This window comes from Lissotriton vulgaris, chromosome 9 (genome assembly GCF_964263255.1).
Source record: "Lissotriton vulgaris chromosome 9, aLisVul1.2, whole genome shotgun sequence".
In the NCBI taxonomy this organism is placed as follows: domain Eukaryota; kingdom Metazoa; phylum Chordata; class Amphibia; order Caudata; family Salamandridae; genus Lissotriton; species Lissotriton vulgaris.
Window position 1 is genome coordinate 238,364,633 of NC_141697.1, and position 10,086 is coordinate 238,374,718.

Consider the following 10,086-nt stretch of genomic DNA (forward strand, 5'->3'; position numbering starts at 1 on the left):
ACCTGCACTGGCTCCCCGTCAACAAAAGAATCACCTTCCGTCTCCTCACCCACGCACACAAAGCCCTACACGACCAAGGCCCGAGCTACCTTAACAACCGCCTCAACTTCTACGCTCCCAAACGTCACCTCCGATCGACCAACCACGCTCTCGCCGCCGTCCCCCGCATCTGAAGAGCGACAACAGGAGGAAGGTCCTTCTCCTACCTGGCCGCCAAGACCTGGAACACCCTCCCTACCGACTTCCGCCTGACAGAAGACCACCTCTCCTTCAGGAAGAAGCTCAAGACCTGGCTGTTCGAGCAGTAGCGGCACCCCACCCCCCCCCCCTAGCGCCTTGAGACCCTCTGGGTAAGTAGTGCGCTCTATAAATGCCTTGATTGATTGATTGATGGACACATGCAGGCAGCACGTGCAAGCAGAGAGATCGGGGCCTTTGCTGGCCCGTATAGTACGAGATGATCCAGTACACTTGCCCATACTAGAGGTCATTGACCAGGGAGGGACGCCAGCCACGACATGGGACGCTGTACGGCCCACACCGACAGCTGTCGGAAGCGGCGCTTGAGGAGTTCATGGCGGAGCTCGACTTGCCACGGCTGGGGGACCATCAGGGGGAGGCCCTGGCATGCCCTATCACGGTCGCGGAGATATGCCAAGCCATACGTGCACTGCCGCGGAATAAAACCCCTGGGACGGACGGCCTCCCGGCCGAGTTCTATGGGGCCTACATCAACCTACTTGCCCCATGCTTACATGTAGTGTACCAGGAAGCGCTGAAATCACAGGGACTGCCGCAGTCGTCCGTACAGGCGTTGATAGTATCACTTCCGAAGCCGGGCAGGGACGGCTTACAACTGGCTAACTACAGGCCTCTGTCCTTACTAAACACAGACTATAAAATACTGAGTAAGGTCCTTGCGACGAGGCTGGCCCAGTACATCCCGCAACTAATACACCCCGACCAATGCGATTTTGTACCTGGCAGGAGTACGGCCATGAACCTGCGGAGGCTCAGCCAACTCATGCTACACGAGCAAGCACCTGAAGGGACGGAGGGCTGTGATTCTCTGGACCTGAAGCAGGCATTTGATTCCCTCAGGTGGGATTTTATGTTTGCAACGTTCGCGAAGTTTGGGATACCGCCCGAGTACGCCGCCTGGGTCCGGCTGTTATACACCCGCCCAACAGCCCAGGTTCGCACGAATAGATGCATCTCGACACAACTAAACATAGCGAAGGGAACCAAACAGGGATGCCCGCTATCCCCGCTTTTGTTTATATAAGCACTAGAGCCATTGCTAAGTAAGCTTCCAGTTTCGGCATACCACAGGGGCATAAGGAGAGCCGAGACAGTTCACGTGGTGTCGGCATACGCGGGCGATATTATCCTATATCTATGAGACCTGAGGGGTGGGCTTGACCCTATCCCCGGAATCTTTGAGGACTTCCGGACATTGTCTGGCCTCACAATTAGTGAGTCTAAGTCCTACGGGTTCTGCTTCAACGCTTCCGGAGCGACTACCCGGTTGCCCTTCCCACCACACACTTTTCAGGTGGCGGAGATGACCTTCCGGTACCTGGGGATACAAGTACACAGAGGGGCGAAGGATATGATCGATGGCAACCTGGGAAGGGCGATCACAACGCTGAAATCACAGGTGCACTTCTGGACCGCGTTGCCATTATCGGTGGTGGGTCGGGTGGCCATCTTTAAGATGGTAGTACCCCGTCTTATTTATTAGCTCACGAGCCTGCCTTTCATGGCCCCTGCGTCTATGTTTAGGATGTTGAATACTATGATCACAGAACTGGTGTGGGGGTCGGGAAGGCATCGCATTGGTCTGACTAAACTGCAGCTTCCCACTGCGGGGGGCGGTATGGGGGTCCCAGATTTGCAGGCATATAGCTATGCCTGTCAACTGCAGTGGCTGGCCTACTGGCTGGCGGAACGCAACTTGCATGAAATTGGCATGACAGAGGCGGACTGGGGGAGGGGGGTCATCCACACCCTGTTACTGCCAAAGGCGGAGATCCCTAGGTTGACGCCTCCCCTGCTTAAGCTCGCAATTACCTGCTGGAGGAGGGCGGTGAGATACACGACCCCTACGTCCTCTTATGCTCCCACGATACCACTCTTGGGACTTCCGATAGGGACGGGCCCGCTGTCGAATCAGATACTCACTGCGTGGCACGACGCTGGAGTGCTGCAGGTGGGAGACCTGTTCGCGGATGGCCACGTTATGTCTTTTGAGGACTTTCGCGGCATGCAGCATACCCCGGTAGTACTGTTCCTCTTGCACGCCGGGATGCGACGTTATATTGCGATGACATGGGCGCCGAACGGAGACGAACCACCCACGAACCCGCTGCTCACAATGCAGTACCTCATGGGATCGGGCAGTCACCTGACGAAATGGATAACGAGTGGTATAAGAACGGGGAGGTCAGCCTTGTTACAACCTTTGTGTGACAAGTGGAAGGTGATATAGGGAGAACAGTCAGAGACAAGGAGTGGGAACAAATCCTCAAATTCCCAAAGAAAGTGTTGAGGAACCCGAAATTTAAATTCATTCAACTTATGGTCCTACACAGGGCGTACCTAACACCCCATCGATTACACGCAATGTTCCCTAACACGGCTGACACCTGCCCCCGATGCGGCGCTGATGACGCGCGACTACTACATATGTTATGGAATTGCCCAAAGCTGGGGTACTATTGGAAGACGGTCCATGATGCTTTGCTTAGACTGGCTCCTTCCAAACGGTACGCTTCTTTGGAGTATAACTTACTGGGGCTGGGACCTACTGAATGGAAAAAAGCGTAGCCACACGTTTTACTGATCTGGCCCCACTACTTGCTAAGCGTACTGTAACAATGAGATGGAAGTCGGCTAGACCGCCAGAGCCAGAGGTGTGGAGGGCAGAAGTAGTGCACTGGGGGAAAGCAGAGGGTATGACACTACAGTGCGAAGAGCGTAGGGGCCTCAGGAAGACCCTAACATCCTTAGATTGGAATGCAATGGTGGGGGCCTTTGATGCGGGTTGTGACAATGCATCTTATTTATCAACTACTGATGGTTGAGATGAGGGATGGTATGCTTGGAATATGTGGAGCTTCCCCTATATTCGGTGACACCCCATGCTCCGGTGGGTGAGAGTAGTCCCAGGTGCAGAGTACGTACAACATTTATGTATCATATTGTATATAGTCCTCTATAGGGCTGTGGCAGATAAATGATTGCGAACTAGATATGATAAGTTGAATCCTGTACCGTGAATGATTAAAATGTCTAAATGTTAGTGCCGGGGGTGGGAATGAATGGGTGGGGGGTGTTTACAAGGGAATAGTTGGGACTACGTAAAAATGAAAATGTCTGACAAATGACTCACTATTACTGACGAGTGGGAACTGCAAAATACGAAATTTATACTTACAACGGAACTACTGTATTTGTTCTTGCTTAATCTGCTAATAAAAAGATTTTTAAAAAAAATAAAATAGTAGGGATGCTATGTTACGTATGTTACTCCCACTATTTCCAATGCATCATGGCTCATCCTCTGGAATGTATGTATCCACACTGCACAAACATTGACCACTACTCACTCACAATCAATTCTCTGCTCCCTCCCCTGAGTCACTGGACATGCAGAATGCGGTCCTTATGTAATCTGTGGATTCAAAGAACATGACACTCATCTTAACCTAGGTCTGACCACACAACGAGAACTACACAAACACACAAATTGCAATAGAAAGGGGTGATCTATCTTATCACATGCCTTTGCATACAATGGTAAATTGGGATGATCACACAAAAAATGTAAACCTGTATCATGGAACATAGGTGTTATGTAAGGTGTTAACGCTCCACGACAAGGATGACAACACATTTTTTACAGTCAGACTATCAAGAGCATGACATAACGTGGAAAGCCAAAAAATCATCGAACCGCAATCTCATGTACTCAGTCACTTTCACTGGAAAAAAACAACAACGGGTCTTCAGATTAGTGACCCACAATACTGGCTCCAACAATAACATTCTGTGGGTGTCTCTGTCAAATATATGAGATCATGCTCCCATATCGCTCAAAAGGTATCATAATGATCAACGACTTCTGTGCATTCACACCTCTTTAGCTGTATTTCTAAGGATTAGCACCGCCTATTCTAGACTCAGATAATATACTCTTTGACCTCTTGTCCCAGTTACAATATTGATAATTCAGTACCCTAGATGCATTGCCAGGCAAAATACACTCTTACACTCTAAATTCTAATTTTCACTCACTTACTACCTATAGAAGTGTTCACTGTGCTAAGGATCTACGTTTCACATGGTCATATGTACTTCTAAGAGGCAACAACACTTGCTGTCTTCCACCCCTACACAATATTGAGCCAGACTCTTTGTTTTCCGATACTGCACTGATGCCACCTGGACTGCACTTGCCATATTGTTTTGAGTCTCGCCAGACACACAGAGTCCCGTGCTCTCCACACCACTGGAGTCAAGCTATCCTGGCTGAAGACGGCTGATAGCCAGAAACCGGTCCTAGGATGCTTGATTCCGGTCCAGGGAAGACATGACTTGGCAGTTCAGGCTGGACTGTTCCCATGAGGCACAGGGTCAAGGCTGATTTGCATATGGCCATGTCTGAATTGGGGTGGTGTGGAGTGCAAAAAAACTATGGATTTAGGCCCAGATCTCTGTACTGGGGTGAATGTATGACATTGTTCCACATCCTGTCCATCAACTGTTGAGTTAGCATTTGCCAGACACAAAGCATCTCCTCAGCTTGGTGCAGCATTTGAAACAAACGACAACCCAAACAGAGGTAGAACTCTTACACTTAGGGGGCATGCTATCCCCCTTTCAAAGCACTCCTTTTTGTTTACAGCCACCACAAACCTGCTAGCCTGCTGCCTCACAAATAAGGCATGACTTGTTTAACTGGGGTGGAGGAATCACCTTCCCTTCCTTAAACCTTTGGACTGTTTGATTGGCTATTGCGTAAAATGAGCCATAATCCTTATATCTCCTGGGTACATCATTACACACCCATCGATGGGGACCTTTCACATGTATGTCCAGTTAATCTATATAAAACATAGTCAATGTTTGGGGTCTAGGGAGCAGGATTACACTGATCACCTGTTTGCCTTTTGTGGGAGTGCGGGCTTGATAAACAGGCGTGGAGGCTGCAATAAGGGTTTAGAAATGGGTTTATTGATAGTATGGGAAAAACACGGAAGAACATGGGTGTCGTTGTAGTCCCCAGCGTACCTGCATTTTCGGGGTGAGTGCGGAATCTTCCTCACACCTTTTTACTTGGTTTTGTCGTGAGCTCTCAAAGTCAGACTTTTTCAAACAGTAAGTTAGCCCTTCTGCTTTGGTCCACATTGAGCATGTTATTTTCTTTCGCAGAATTTGTGAAAGTGTCATTATAGCTAAACAATAATTAGTCATAATATCAGGTGACGCAAATCTGCGAACAACTACCCAATATCTGCGTTTCTAGGTTTGTCAGTAGACATGTAAGGTAAACATGAAGTCCGGGTTGAAGTATTTTCATCTTGCTGGTTTAAGCCTGTTGCATCGCGACTTTGGAAAGCCCCACTAGACATTGCAATATAGACCAAAAGTCAGTGGTCAATCATATATAGACTCATTAAATGAACCACTAAAATTGAGAGACCTTCACACCAGGTTGTCATAAGAAATCCTGCCAGACTGTTAGAGAATCAATTTATGCCAGGAGTTGACCGATCATGTTTTTCTCTTCTGAGAGAACACTGTCTCCCGGCTCAAGTCTGATAGCCACAGCGGATCCATTGTAAATAGGAATGCAGTTCACTGGGCCCTAAGAAACACTAGAGGCAACCTAGCTATTTCATACTCCTGTAATGTAGTTCATTAACAAAACTTGAGGGTGGTATGCTGGTATGTGCATTCTAAGCATGTTAGAGCTGTTTGTTTCATTCATGCTGGTAGCAACATGCATGAGTGCTGTTTTAATTATACTCTGTGTGGTTGGTATTTACTTACTAAGGAACAGGAAGAAACAGGAAGAAACTGTTGAAATAAACAATTGTATATAAATAACTTTTTTCTTAGTGCAATGCTTGAATGTGCTTTTCTGAGACTGAAATTTGGCCTGAATTACGACTGTAACCCTGAACTACTTCAGGGACTGTAGTAAACCAAAAACAATTGTTTGGAGCTACAGTAACCTGTTATTCCTCACTCAGAGATGGTTCATTAAACTAAATTCCTTCACCCGGGGTTGAAAATCCAAGCCTTGCAGACCTGGGCCCTATTCCAAGGATGTGCAACAGTTTTATTCCACTAAACTGTAAAGATTGTTTCACTTTAAATTCTTTTTGGATATCAGTTGTGTTTATGCCCTGTCTATTAAGAGCTGAGTTGAGGCCCAGACCCAAGGTGAAGTAGATAAGCATCCCCCATTTCCTCTTTTGGCTACCAGTTACAAGGATGGTGTCATGTTTGAATGCAGGTCCACTGTTTACTTTCACTACATGGCACTGTGTATATTCAACTACCCTCTTCAGAGTCACTACTTGTGTGTGTGCACATTTTATTTTATGTAATTTAATGTCTGCCTATTACTTCCTGATTGTTACAGGTCCAGCTGCCAGTAAATGAGGCACCATTGGTTGTATGTATCCATATTATTCTCTTTCACTATATTTGCAATCTTACAGAAAGGAATATCTGGTCCTAATGAATCTCTTCAGATGTGTGCTAGGAGTTTTCTACAAGCAAAAACATCTTGAGGGCTTATATTGGAATGAATTACACCCCAATTTTTAACCACTACCGTTTGGGACAAAAATAAAATTGTATAGGTCCTCCAGGAACAATTTTTTACAAATCTCTTTCCTTTGATGTCACTTCATTATGTATACCTATAATGAAGCATGCCGCCTCAGGGTGGGTAAGGACTTTTGCCCTTTAATCTATATGCACTGACTACAGACACACTGACTTACTCCGCCCCGGTTGCTCCTTTTTTGAATCACTGACCACAAGCACATTTTGTCTGTTTTGCATACTGATGCCGCAAGTGCACTAAATAGGGGTACTTGTGATAGGATACAGCTGTATCCAGCTTCCATTTCCTACCGGCAGAGCCACTTGCTGATACATCCATGAAGTATGACACAGCCACACTACTCCTTAGGAGATGATCTTATCATTGCCAACTCCTGACAGAATTCCTCTGACCAAGATCCTTGAGTATTGTACATCTGGACTGAAACACAAAGTAGGACTCTGCCAATCACAGTGACAAGGTTCACCTCTCAGGACTCCTTATTTTAATACGAGACATCCTTAAAATTATTTTTCTAGATGCGCTCACGTCACATGTGAACTCCTTTGTTGCTGCTGGAGACAATTGTCAGGAGCTGGTAATGATCAGATCATCTACTAAGGAGCAGTGTGGAGGTGTCATACTACCAGACATAGGTGTGACCAGCTACCGCTTCTAGCGTAAAGATAAATTCCCCCTTTGACTACCTCTTGAAGTATCTGTATTGCTGTGTGTTCCTGAAGAAGGTGATTGGACGTAATCAATGCCCACACCGAAAAGTGCGTTGACCGTTTTTGGAAAAGTGACCCCAGTCCACAGCGCTGCGATGGATAAAAATCAAAAATGCTTTTCGGTTGTTGTTTGTCCAGTGTATGTGTAGAATGCAAGGTCATAGTATGAATGTAGTGTATGAATGTAGTATATGATATGGAGGGACTTTGGATGTTCGTATGATAAAGCGGAGTGTTATATGGGGGTTATTCTGATTTTATGTAAAATTGTACATTATTTTCTTTGTTCTGAGAAACATGTCTGTCACAGTACATGGAAGAAATTGTTAAAATATAAATATAGACTTTTTAATGAGATTTGTTTACCGAGACCAATGAGTATATACAATCTAAGAAAGATGAATAACATGGTCTGTAAAAAGATACTGCATATGTAGCATGCATTTATCTGGGTATCACAACCAAGGCAGTTGTAAGATATACAAAAAGAAATAGGGAACTTTCTCCAATATGGTGGAAAAAAGAAAGGATCTGAGGAAAAGAAACAGCAGATTGATTTTCTAAACCTGGTAGATGCTATTGAATGTGACACATTTGCGAAACCAATTTGTTGTCAGGAGAAGTCTTATCAAGTTGGATTACAATCTAAATAAACTGACAAAGATGTATAGGTGCTTTGTTATTGTGTGAAAGCCTAACAGCGGTTCATTGTCTAGCCTGGGGTACCACCTCATGTTAACCACTGTTGCTGCGTCATAAAGGAGGTACAGGCTGCTCTGGCTGGGCTCTTTAAGAACCTGTCAGAGCAGTGGTAGAAAGCAGGGAGCACCCCTTCTGGAGAAGAGGGAAAGAAAGGGGCAGAGAGCGGTGGAGGTGGATGTGCGCCTGGATATCGTATATTTTTTATTTATTATCGGACAGGGAGGAGCGGGCATGTTATGTACAGCTGCCCTACTAATCCTCTGCTTCCTACGTAGCTGTTGAAATCAGAGGCTGATGATTTTGGAGGCCACACATAACCTAGAATTATAGACGGGTAAATAGTAAATTAAGGGGATATATTTCACTTTGGGGTTCTGAGTGACATCATAGACAATTTGACCTCTGATCTTGTCTATTTCATGTCACTGAAAAAATCCCTCAATGAAAAAGATTACTGTAATTCACTACTACCCTTCTATATAATTCTATATATGTGCTATTGTTTATAATGGGTGTTGGGTTAATAAACAATCAACATTTTGAGTCAATGAGCAGGAATGTGTAGATGACTAAATACAGAAAGTTGGAATGAGGCAGCGATTAGATGGTGCATTCTCCTCTTTGAACAATTGCTCAGATCTTTTTAAAAATACCAGTGGGTGGATGTTTACCCTGAGGGAGTGGCATTAATTTTCTGCCTTAATAATACTGTGGAGAGCACTGACGATTAACACAGCATTTTTCATGAAAAGAGCATTGACGCAGATGAGGGAAGGTCACGACCTAGAAAGTCTGCAGCTGGTGATGCCTTCCTCTGGTTTATTGCATGGGTGGCAGGGAGCTCCTGCACTAGGATCTGCTCTCTGTGCATGGTCCAACCCCCAGATCCGGAAAAATTAACATAATTATTTTAATTAAAAGTAATCACAATTATTCTCCATTGCACTAATCTAACTGTTTATATCTGGCTCATCTTGATGTGCTGTGCCACCACCTGACTGCATTTAATGACTCAAACTGCCTTTGATAGGGCGGGGTCTTGCCCAAGGGGCGCACAGCCACAGCCAACGCTGTATATAAATACCAAACTCTCAGCAAAGCTTTCAGATTCTTGACTGACCGTCCATTCAGGTAAGAGATGAGCTCTGTGGTTTTTGTCGGTGGAAACTCTCTGATGGTGGTGCATGTTTCAAAGTCTTGATGCAATTGCACATATGTAGGTACATGCATAATTTAGGCATCAGTAGTACTTGTTAGCATGTTTTCGATATATTTATCTGTGTAAGCTGAATTTTTTAAGTTGATTTTTTAAGTTAGAACTTTGTGTGTTTACTAAAAGAAAATGAACGTCGCTGGAGAAACTAGACAACTCCATTTGTTTCAATAAAATAAATTTCGTTGGCCCAGAAGGAAGCAAGCGCTTGGAACTGCTCGCACATTTTTTTTTGCCATTTGTCTGGTAAAGAGATTTCAAAACTGGAGCAGTCAGATGGCTGCCACAGTTATTAACTTTAACAATATTGTAATTTCTTTTATCCAATGTTAGACCTCAGGAATAGAACCTAAATTACTGTCCAAAGCTCCCCCTGCCCTCCTAGCGGCCCGTCTTGTTACACCTTGGCATCTCTCAATCTAATTCTAAGGGCTTTTCATCTCCTCTGGCATGTTCCACAAATGCCGCCCTGTCCAAAATCCAAGTACTGGTCTCCACACTTTCTGAAATTGTCTTTCCCTATTTTCAATCTCATTAGCTAACATCTCCATGCTCAAGAGTGTGGGTCCTAGTGACATCACCAACCCACATCCGTT